Source organism: Bombus affinis, chromosome 15, assembly GCF_024516045.1.
Source record: "Bombus affinis isolate iyBomAffi1 chromosome 15, iyBomAffi1.2, whole genome shotgun sequence".
Lineage (NCBI taxonomy): Eukaryota > Metazoa > Arthropoda > Insecta > Hymenoptera > Apidae > Bombus > Bombus affinis.
This window is the reverse complement of record NC_066358.1, coordinates 8,780,185-8,792,372: the sequence shown is the minus strand read 5'-3', so window position 1 is coordinate 8,792,372 and position 12,188 is coordinate 8,780,185.

Here is a 12,188-nt window from a genome sequence, read left to right as displayed (position 1 = left end):
CTTCGCGAAGTTACTTCGCGAAGACGCGCGTTTACCAACAAAATCGAAAGAGGCGGCACCTCGCCCCGTCTGACAATTGGCGTATCAAAACGTTTCCCTTTCATCGCGTATAATCACCACGTTTCGTTCGTCACGATGGAATTTCTATCGGAAAGCGGGAATCGTTGCGTCATCCTCCCACGCGAGAACGTACATACAAATTGTGCCATCTGCAAATCAAGTAGAAACGGCGAGCATGAGCTGGCTAGGGCCAGTGGCGATGATGAGCCTACGATCCGATCAACAGCTGCCCTTCTCGGCCATATGGCATCCATCGAGCGTGTGCCACCCTCTCCTCCCCTCTCCTCACCTCGCCTCACCTCACCTCTCGCCTCTTCGTGCGCCACCGAGGCACTCACGTGCGAGTACATCTGATAAGAGATCGCGCCGTTGATAAACCGACCGAGTTCAGGCTACGCCTAATAAATCCACCAGGCGCGAGTCCCGTGAAAGGAATACAGAGCCGCGACGCTGCACCATTTTACGCTGAATTGGCGGGATTGTCGTTTGACGGAAGTGACAGTTGTTATTCCGAAATGTATTTCTCTTTTTGTTTCCTCTGGAATATCGTAGATTGGAAGGTGCGAGGCGGTAGCTCGTGATGAATGAGTTCGCGTCGCTTATCGACTCCAAAATCTTTCCATTGTTCCACGTTATTTCGCTCGGCCTCGTTTGGTTTTGAGTTTCGATCGTACGGACCGTTCTTTGCACGCTTTTGTGTTATTTCACGCAATCGTGTAAAGCACCGGGGACGACTATCCATACGAGTCGTTTAGAATCGCATCGTATTAATTGGTAATCACTTAGACATATTTTTAGTCGGTTAATTTTTCTCGTCCATTCGAACTTTCTGTTCTTGTATCTAACGAGCGGCATCGTTTTCCGGTTGATTCACCGGTTGACGCACGACGATACTCGTACTAATGACTCCATTTAGAGCGTGTCTCGGCACGCGGACGTATGAATCGTAAGCGGTAATACGTACGTGCCGGTACGATAAAGGATTTATAGCGGGGAGGAGCAACGGAAGCAAAAGGATTTCAAGAAATCCAGCTTCCACGTCGTTCGTACCCTTCGACGTCGGACGCGATAAATATTTTCCAGGACAATGAGCGACGTTGAAGCTTTGTCCTGCTTTCGAGCGTTCTTGTGGCTTTCGATCGGAACCACGTCGGGAAAGGAAAGAATCACCGCGACCGGAAGTCGGGGACGATCTACCGCGCATCCGGCCACGCGTCGCCACAAGTCAATTAATTCATTACCACCCTCTATCTTTCTTCCTTTTTTGCCCCTGTTTATACGTTTCTGTCACCTCTTTGCCACTTAAAAATATCAGGCCCGAATAATTTGCTACGATATTTCGACGACCAACGATTCAATCAAATTTCATTCTCGCGCAATACGCACGTTACACATTTTTCTGTATTTCGACCTTTGTTCGCGCAAAATAGCCTTCGAGTTATCGAAGTAACGTTCCGTGAACGGAGGGACCGAGCAACGTTAAAAATCCAACGAACGTGTCAGCCATCCAGTTAGTCTCGCGCGCGATTCACCGATCTGGAAATACCTTGCTACTTTTTGTCACACTCGCCAACTTTAATAAGACTTTTAGATAAAAATGTCCGAATTTATAAGACGGCACTGTCGAATTACAAATTAAAGTTATCCTTCGTCCTACCTGTCGGAGTTACAGTTGCAGGAGTCGATGTCTCTCTGCAAAATACCCATATGAAGAGAAGGATGAAATCAAGCGCGCAGCTATCTCGATGTTTGATCACGGAAACGGGCTCCTCCTCCTGGAAGCCACGCGGAATGACGTTGGCTAGAGGGTGGGTGCATTTTAGGGTTCGCATTTAGGGGTGACTTTTGGCTGCGTCGTTCACGGAAACGCGGCTCGACACGTGACCTCGATATTCGAATTCATTGCCACCGACACGTGACTTCCAATCAGCCGGCATTGTGTCAGAGGTTGTACTCGCTGCTCAGAATTTGTAGATCGTCCTAACGGCCGCGCACGCTGCATCGAGGATTAATCGGTCGTTCGAGAGTTTCCGTATCTCTGTACTCGAGTCCTTGCGTGTTTTCTTCTTTCTCGAGGAGTCGGATGAAGCTTTTAGATTATTTGGAGGAAGAAGACCGCCGATAGGAAGGAGAGTAGCGTTCGATGGCATTAAACGAGGACGAACGACAAAGTAACAACGTGGAGTCGAAAGTAAAACAGCGATTGGCGGGAAGAAAATGGAAAGGATCGTTTAGCGTTAGCTAGAAGGAATTTCTGGATCGACGGTAACTCGAAGCTTCTGCGTCTTTCTCTCTTTCTTGTGTCTCGGCCACACAACGCTATTCCCAGAGGAAGAGGTGGAGAATTTCTCGTTGCGTGTTCGCAGGAACTGACTGCACGCTTCTCCCGGGGACGCTGACAAATAACGCGTGGCGTCGTTCGGCCACGTGACGCCTAATTGACGCTACCGTGACGTCACGTGCCGCGACTCTGTCCGTTCGCCAGCTTGCAACCGCTCTAACGCTCCGTAATCTATAATAAGCGTTCTCGCGGATTCGTTCGTTCTTTAACGTTTCGTTCCGTGGACGTTTTTCCACGTCAGAGGTCGATTCGTGCCGCGAGAACCTCGCGATCCGGAAGGCTTCAAGAGCCGAACATCGCCGTCTCCAAGTGCGTTTCGAGACACCTCCGGTCGGTTGGTTTGTTCCGTGCTCGAGACGACTCGTCGGTTGCGGACGAGGACGAGTGTCCTCAGGATCCATTAATCTATCCAGAGTCTCGGTAGCGTGGCAGTTTTTCTCCCTGGCAGGATCTATTCTTCGCAAACAGGATCCTGGAACCGCGTTGCGTGATGTCGCCCCCTCCATCACGTACGAAGGATATCACTTAGCCGGCATCGCCCACCCTTAGGAGCCGTGACACGCGCGCGCGCAAAAAAAAAAAAAAGAAAAGAACAGAAACACGCGGACGGAAAGAGAGAAGGGAACCGCAGGGGTTGCGCGCTCGACCTCCTGCCCCTCTTTTTCGCTTCACGGGGGTCGGCCAGCAATAAAAATATTGATGGTTCGGTTCCGGCCACGGACGGGACAATCGACTAATTATTCAGGGACCACGCGATCCTGCCCGGATATTTCCATCTCGGTGTGTTTTCCTGGCCTCTCGTGCGTGCGTCTAGATGCCGCGGATAAGGGAGGTCTGTAAGAAAGGAAGGGCTACGATTTTTGTAACAGTGACGAACGTAAGACCGCGATGCGATTCGTTTAACAGTTCGTATACTCGACTGCAGTTTATTTAATCGCAAATTCGATTAGGTAAGCCTTGTGACAGTGGTTATTAACGTAAAACGATAGGGTAGTCGTTGCTAGTATTATTCGACCTATTCGAGTAACTCGAACTCTTGGGTTGAGCCGAGTAGAGCGTTCGAATTTTCCCAAATACTTGAAACGTAGATTTGTGGAGCAAACGACGTGTGAAAAAAATGCGAATTACTCGAAGAAATATCTTCCGCAGGAAAATTATCGTGTTGCTGGAAAATCGATGTATTTTCTAACAAATAGCGCTATTAGCAGAGTGAAAGATACGTAATTTTCTCGTTTTTTTTTTTGTTCTCGTTGAAAAAAAATCCGCTATCCATTTTAACACGGCAGAAGGAAAGTGCGACAGTATTTTTAACTAACCGGTACAATCTCGGTTTTACGCAATCCACAGTGCGTGATCAGATTTGTTCTACGCGGATTCACTTTTTGGTTTACATCCTACTGGTCTCTAGCTTTTCATTTTTATTTCTGTTGTCTCTATTTGCTAGCTATCGTAACGTATATCGAGAGAAATTCAAAGTTTCGCGCTTTCTAGCAACTTGTGAGAAACTTTAGCGTCGACTAACTTCTCCCATTCGTTTTCAAAATTATTAATCGAAATTAGTAAGAGTAGTCGCCCGATAATCAGCATGCGCCGACGTAAAACACGTTTCTTTCGTAAATAATTAATTTCTGTATTCGATGCACGCCACTTGCATTGAACAGACATATTTATACAATAAATTTTAACAGGGATATCGTTTAATTAGAAATGTACAAATATTTGCATTTATTTGCATAATGAAACGAAACCTTGCGATAAAGGCAAGGTAAAGGCGTTGTTGTTTATCTCGATATTTTTATAACTATAGCATAGTCGATCAAAATACCGATTGAAACGATAGAACAATTGAAATATTACCTACGCGTCGTAAATATATTTGTTTTAAAGCGACCAAGCCGAAGTGAATTTCGTGAAATAAATTATGCTTTGACGATAAACATTGCACACAGCTGCAACAATGATAAACAACGACATCAACGATATATTATACATCAACGATACATATAATTAGAGTTAAACGCAGCTGAATAAAGAATACCGCGTGGTAAACGCAAGAAACGATCCTCAAACAGATTCATTCTCGTACTGTGATTTCTTGTGGGATTCTACTCGAACGGAAGCTACTCTACCGGAAAGAGAAACTCAGAGGGGAAAGAGGCGTAGATTAATGGAAAGCGCGGCAGCGCTCGTCGTTTAAGGCGAGGTGAAAAATCGCGTGAGCTTCTGTTCAACAAGCGTTGAACCAACCGGCGCGCCGTTCAGTCGTAGATCGTTAGATAAGATTTCGTGAGTAAAATTTTGATCTATCGACGGATGGTCACGGTCGCTACGAATTTAGAAGACACGTTCGTCTATGTATTTGTTCGTCTATGTAAATATATATTGCAAGCTGTACGTTTGTACTCGTAAGCTGTTTTTAAAACCAACGTGAAATCGTATTTTGGGGAAACGTGCGAGCAATTCGGAAATCTACGAAGCATACACGATTTATGCGTCGAACATGAATTAGCTAACGATACCGAGTGACAACGGTTATTACCAGGATTGGTCATCGCGATCGGTGTAATTTAACGGTCAGAAACACGAACGTGTACTTGTTACGAAGTAAGTTATTCAGCCAATAATTGAAAGTGCATTATTCCTTCGGGCCATCGTAAATTTTTTATGAAAACGATTCGCGAACGCTTAGCGAGTACTCTCTCACGCTTGTCACCTTTAACGATCGTCGATAGAACGGAATATGATCCACATTATAAAGCATAATGTCGCGTTATTACTGCACCCTTTGTACATACTCCCCCGCGTGGCGTATAGCAATCATTCGGCCACGGTTTCCCACCGTATCGGCCCCTGCCTTGAAATCGAAACCGTCTAGAACGAGTGCCTCGCTGCGGTCATCTATTATCCATCGGGAATTGCCATCCGGCAGGAGAACTCGAACGGAACCCGTCCGTTCGAAGGCGTCGCGTTCGACACGCTTTTCCGAATTCTACGCGTCTTCGCATTATGCGAGATAATTATCGCGGGGATGCTCGTTACGCTCGAATTTGCATCCCAAAAGAAAGAGGACAACGTTAAAAGGAGTAACTTTAAAAGATACTCGCGTAACTTTTCGGTCACGCGGCCCCATAGAGAATGAAACGATCTTCGAATGTGAAGTTTCCGCGCAGTACGGAGCCTGTCAACGGTTGCGCGAATATCAAACTCGCTTTCCTCGCCGCCCACGATCTTTCCTCCGCCTGACGTTCTCCAACGTCGAAGGACGGAGAGTTGTAAATCAAGCATAGGCGATCGCTGAATTTTCATCGAGGTCGAAACGCTGTTAAAACATCGGACGAGCAATGGGTTAAGAGCAGGTGATGACGCAGTGGGATGAATGGTGGCGCGCGAGTGAGTGACTCGACAGCTTCCGGCCGCCGCGTTGGCCGATTCGACGGGAACGTCTAATGGAGCGGATGATGCACCGTGGAGCTCGTGGAAGACTACCGCGTGTTTGTTAAGAGATTCGCCACGGCGCGGTTCCCGTGGCGAAACGCTAAGTGCATCCCTCTATTATGCAAGACGTATCTTCCACGAAACTTGTGTCATGGGAACGTACGATCGCGGCCTTCCTAATGAAATCGTGATGCGCGCCAGTCCACCAAATTGATTTATGCTCTTGTCGATGAATTTCGTCGGTGCCCGCAACTCTGTCCTCCGCCATCAGCCGAGATACTTGAAATTGCTTCTCCGTATGGAGTTTCCTCGCGTAGCGAACTCCTTTGCAAGACGGAGCGGCTGGTGAAGGAAGATGCGATCGGTAAATTACTACAACAAAGTTGCTTGCAGATTCGGAATCGTTTTTCAAGGATTTTTTAGATTTGGCTTTTACGTTTGATCGACGTCGATCAGAATGGAAGAGAGGTACGAGCATCGCGAGCCATTTCGCAGCAACAAGCGGTGGAAATTACACGGCGAACGACTTCTTCTTTCGCACGCTGCGAGCTTTTTGTTTTGAAAAATCCACTCGGTTTCGCCGGAATATATTATACTTTATACCGTGTGACATCATTGACGTGCGCAGGATAGACAGGCCTTTAGTGGCAGCTCGAAGAAGAAGAGGGTAATCCCGTATCGAACAGTTGCATCTGCCACGTCACTGACCAGGCCGCTCTTTTTCTTCCATTCATTCGCTGCGTTTCTCGACACGGCTCGCTTCTTAAACTGCCCGGCGACCTTCCTCTGCCTCTGCCTTTGCCTGCGCCTGTCGCTTTTTAATCTACCTGGCCATCTACATCCGCGTTATCTTGCATCGCGCCTCGATGGCTACTAATTCGAGGATTTAGTGAAAGTAAGACCTTAAACGTTCCATGGTTGCCCGACCTAGGCATTTCCTTTTCTTCGGGCTAAGGTTTTCCAAGTCTTGCATCGATAAGAAACAAAACAGCGTACGATAAGAACGCTTCAGGAATAAATTTTTCTTTTTTATTTATTTATTACTAATCCCCGGCTTAAGATGACTTTCGATTTACCTTCTATTCGTTTGCGATATGTGCTTAAACCATATTTACGCTATAGTTAGAAAAACTGAAGAAAATAGAATGGAAAACCCAGGTTTCAATAGAGTAATATACAATAGAAAAACGATAGTACGAATAACTAAAACTAGATAAGGTTGTTGGTATCCCCTTACCTTCTTTCTTTACGATTATCGCGATTGATTTTGTAGCTTTAATTTGTTCGCGGAATTGCGGGCTTCGGGTTCTCTCCTCCATCTCCACGTAACTCACACGTCTCTTCCTCCGTTTCTTTTCAGCGTTGATTACCTTTCACAGCATTTCCACGTCGCCGGTACGTTTCCGTCCTTGTTCTTCGTTTTTCCTTTCGAATTTTCGATGTTCCATAGCCAAGCGATAATTCGTTTAATATCGATTGGATATCGGTTCTGCGTTATCGCCGAAGAGAATTATCGATATCCCGACGTTTAGCATCGAACGTTGTTTCCGACGCATCGAGATCTTCTTGGAAAACCAAAAATTATTATTACTCCGAATCGTTCGATCGCTACTCTTGCGTTGACGAGGTTTAATAGCATCGGCACGTCCCACGGAAGGTCTCCGGTAAAAGTAACTGGTCCGTTCCGATTTCTGTCCACCGAAATTCGATTAAGACCCTACAAACACGTCCCCGCCGCATACCCTTCGTGCCAGATAATAAATTCGATTTCGCCGTCTCGCAAAAGCGCAACCAGCCCCGACGTAAAATCGTCACGTCGACCGTGTTCGACGCCTGCGACGAATCGCCACTCCCTCTAAAAGGCCCAGATATTCTTACAAGATATGGCGACGAACGAACGAAATGCTCGTCGATATCGCGCTCCAGCGTCCACATTTCTCACGCTTCTCCAACGAGAATTGATATCCTAATTAGATGCATCGTACGAAGCGATGAACGCGTAGCCGAAATCATTCGTCGATAAATATAGTAAGCGTGAAATTGTGTGCAGATTTTCCGATTAATATATGATCGTAGTAGTTAGTCGACGTATAGTTGCCGATTGATGATCGAGTCGGCCGTGTCCCTTTTGATTATTATTCTTGGATCTACATCGGTAATGCAATAATCGGCGTGTATACAGGCCATATGTGCCTAATGCCGCCCCTGTACTTACACACGTGCATCCAATAGATTCACAAACGCGTCTATGTACCTACGTACGTGTGTATGCGTTTGTCCGCGTATGTGGGAAGACCGTCTTACGTAGTTGAATTTAGGGAAGCCGAAGATTGATTTTAGCGTCGGTATACGTTAAAAGAGCGCGACCGATTTTTTTAAATTCTCGTTTTTTTGTTTTAAAATACCTATCACGGTAAATACCGAATTAAACGTTGATTCGATAGATGACAATTACGATTCTATCGGCTTATTGAAACTCATTGAAAGGATTTAAAAAACATGGCCATTTCCGCGATAAATTATATGTTATAAAGAAACGGAAGAAAGTGACGAAAGAGAGAAAAAGAAAAAGGGAGGAGACGCGTGATTACGAGAGTGGCCCAGCGTAAATCCGTGTCAGGCCCGAGGGATGGCAGCTAGGATTTTGATTAAATCAGCATTAGAGCAGTTGCACCGTGCTGCACCCTCCGCATCGCGTCGCCTCGCGACAATCGCACCAAATGTCGAATCGAAGGTTGCACCCTACGATATTCGTGGACGGGACGAAATCGGGGGGCGGAGTAGCAGTCGGACAGAGAGGTTTAATCATGATTCTGTAGAAGCGCGCGGGGTTGCGAGCCTACCCCGCTAAAACAGGTGCTTCACAGTGCACCCTCGGTCTCCATTTCCATCTGGAACATGTTGCACTTTACGCTCGATTGTAGCGCGAGCCATTCGAGGATGCAGCTTCGACGAGTTACGGGCCATCTCGGTCTTGCGCTCCTTGCGACTGTCCTTTTCTACGATATACGCGCGCTACACTTACTTTTTTAGATCAAACGATTAACCCTTTCAGACAACGAACGAGTTTGGATAACGCGTTTCATATCTTTCCGTTGAATTTATTCCCTCGTTCAACCGGTTAGCTGTTTTCGACGAGTATACTCGTCCCAAAGAGATGACGATATTTTACGTTACGACGAGTATAGTAAAAAGTAGTTAGGATTTGCCGTTTGAATTGCAATTTTGGCGAAAACTAAAATATATTCGTAAATTTTAAGACGTTTCGAGTATTTGCAGGCCAAGAGGAAATGAAACGAAGAAATAAAAAAATATGAATTTAGCTAACTGGTTAAAGCACATTCTGAAAATCTAACGCTTTCCGATATGAAATGTAACAATTTGGTAAATTTATACGCGTTACTTTTTTATCGGCAAAATGATATTCCCGAATCCATTAACGCAACATTTACTTTTTTACCATAACTTTGCAATAATATACGCGCGGTAAAATGTTGGAACAAAAGCAACGTTCTACTACGTTCATTTGATATTATTCGTCATTTTTTATCGAGAATAAAAACGCTTTTTACTCGACGTAAAATGTTGTTTCGCCCAATCGGCGAAATTCATCTAAAATGTTGTATCTCGATTTTTGCATGCAATACAGGAATAACGCGTCTTTTAACGAAATTCGTAAACAAGGGACTGCATTTCACGAGGAAATTTTAATTAAAAATAGCATCGTAATTTCACGACCGAAATGGAAGGAAATCGTTGAAAGCGGTTCCTGGAACGCACAGTTCGTAGAACATTGCGATTACTCGTTCCGATTTACTCCAACTGCGAATAATCCGGCTTTGCGATATTCTGCGCGATTCGAGACGATATTCGCGATCATATTTCGCTGTATCGGTACGCGAACGCGTTTCGATTTAAACAGCATCGCAAACATTCATTTTCAAGAGACAGCCAATTCGGTAATGGAGTCGTAAAACAATTAACTTAGCAGCGAAACTTTGAAATTCGCCAGGTCTTAACGAACAGTGGCCAGTTTACGTCATAGTATTTTATACACGGATTACGATTTACTCGACCAACGTTATTTAATCGAACTTCTATTAAAGACGTATTAAAACCACGGCATATAACATGGCATATAATACAATGTTTGTCCGAAAGATTGCAATTTACCATACGAATCTTTACGAATCATGTTCGCGCGTTAGTGAGATAGATTGTCCGCAAGTTGGACGAAACTTATACAGGCGACGGTACGGTAACTGCAACGAAGACAGACAACAACGAGCCCGAAGAGATAACCCTTGGCCCCGAAGAAATCAGCGGCAAGCGAGTAGTTTTCCAGGTGTCGAAGTATCTGGTGCAAGTAGACCAGCAACCCTCCGCTGTATTCTATATGGTAGCGAAACGGGGCTTTCCCTTCTTGGCGATGCTCTCCCTGGTCGCGTAGCAGGAGCTGGTCGAGTTGTCGCCTTAATGCGAGGCCGATCTCGGTGTGCGTCGATGCGTATATACGCACATAGTCGACCGGAAGACGCGTGCGCTCGGAAACGCACCGTTCCACCCCTGACTCTCGCTAAAAGCATATCTGTGTCGTCTTGCGAGTACATAGGAGAGGTTACAAGCCTTGCCGGGGAGGAGTTGCACGGGTATATAAAACATTTACTAGTTTAGCAACAAAAGGGTATCGAAAGCGAACGCGTTAAAGAAGATGTATGAGTGCAGCGCGGGTGGACTTAAACAGAGAAAAGGGAAAGCCGAAGGTTGCTCGATCGACTCCGTGAATACGTAGAGGATCGTGCAGTCGTACGTATTTCGTAGGTTCTTTGTTGCTAGTCGGCGGAGATCTCGCGCGGTGTAGGTGGTTCGGCATGGGTCGCATGGTCGACGAGATATCGGTGGTATTTTTTTGAATTACTACGAGATCGATCCAAACGTATCGTCGATCGAAATCGCAGCGAAATCGAAACTTCGTGGCTGGAATCTGACGTCGTGTGCAGCTTGGAACCGCCACGCGACTGGGTATCGTCGCGGCGCAGATCGGCAAATCGATCAACGAAGAGGAATTGCGCACGAGCGGAAGTCAAACAAATCTGGCGAGAGATCGTGGCGAATCGAATCTTCTCTACGCTGCGTCGTGCTCGGCGGCTGTCATAAATATTGACCGCGGTTCTCGTATCCTCCGAGGCGTACGCTCGTGAACCGGCATCTCCACCCTTGGATTTCGGTCATAAATATTGATCAGGAATAGCGTATGTACTCCTTACGCGTATATCCCGCTCGGTCAATGATATCCCACGGGGACGCGAGCGATGTGTGTTTGCCGTCGATGATTGCGGTTAATTACAACACTGGCCGTCTGTTTGTATGTCAACTCTGTGCTGAACGCGTGCAATCTAACGATCCCCCGTGGGAGGGGTAGGTTCTGCGAGATTGCGAGGAGCTGCTTCTTCGCGCTCGGCTGCTTAGGGACGCGCGCTAAGTTACCACCACCCACGCTTTGTACCAAGTCATTGTCCGGAATTGACAGTCTTTTCTTTTCCGTCCGGTGATCGGTGACCAAAGACCCGGTTGCGCGGAAGTAGCTGGTTCTCGTTGAAAATTCCGTTTGCCGAAACAGAACGCGTTCGTCTAGAGACAGCTATCCGACCTGATTAATTACGAAAACGTTTCTCCCCGCGCCAGACTCGTCGGAGATTCCATTCCCGAGACAACGTAATTTTCGTTCGACGTGGCATAACGCGTAAACGAATGGGACCAGCACCCTCCGCGGAACGAATTGTCCAATGTTGCTACCTGGAATCGCGTCGCGTCTCGCAGCATCGAAGAACAACGACCGGGGAGAAAAAAAAAAGGGAGGAACGATTGGATGACCAACGATGGACCGTCAAAAATCGCAGATGCGCCAATCCATTCATAGCTACGTGTTATTTTATTTCATAGGCTCGCGCCCCTCTAGCCGTCCATGACGTCTATTCGCCGATCTGGCGAGTTACGCGTAAAGCACGACGAAACAGACAGAGAGAAATCGAACGAGAGAAAGGGCTTCACGCCCATTATCGCGCTAGAGGAAGAGAGAGAGATGCGCAGAAAGCGCAATGTGGACACAGTCAAGGTCCAGTGACCAGCTGATTGATTGTCTCCATGGGGGTTGCTATTTAGGGAGTATCATCACGAGTGGGATGGCAGACGCTCGACTGGAGACACCACCATGAGAGGATGAATTCGACGTGGGATTTCCCCGTCGGGGACACCAGTCGGCCGATTTCCAGTAGCTCAAACCCGTTCTTACCGCATCGTTTACCATCATCATTTTGGATTCCGTAGTGCCTATCGTATAAATCTTACTCCA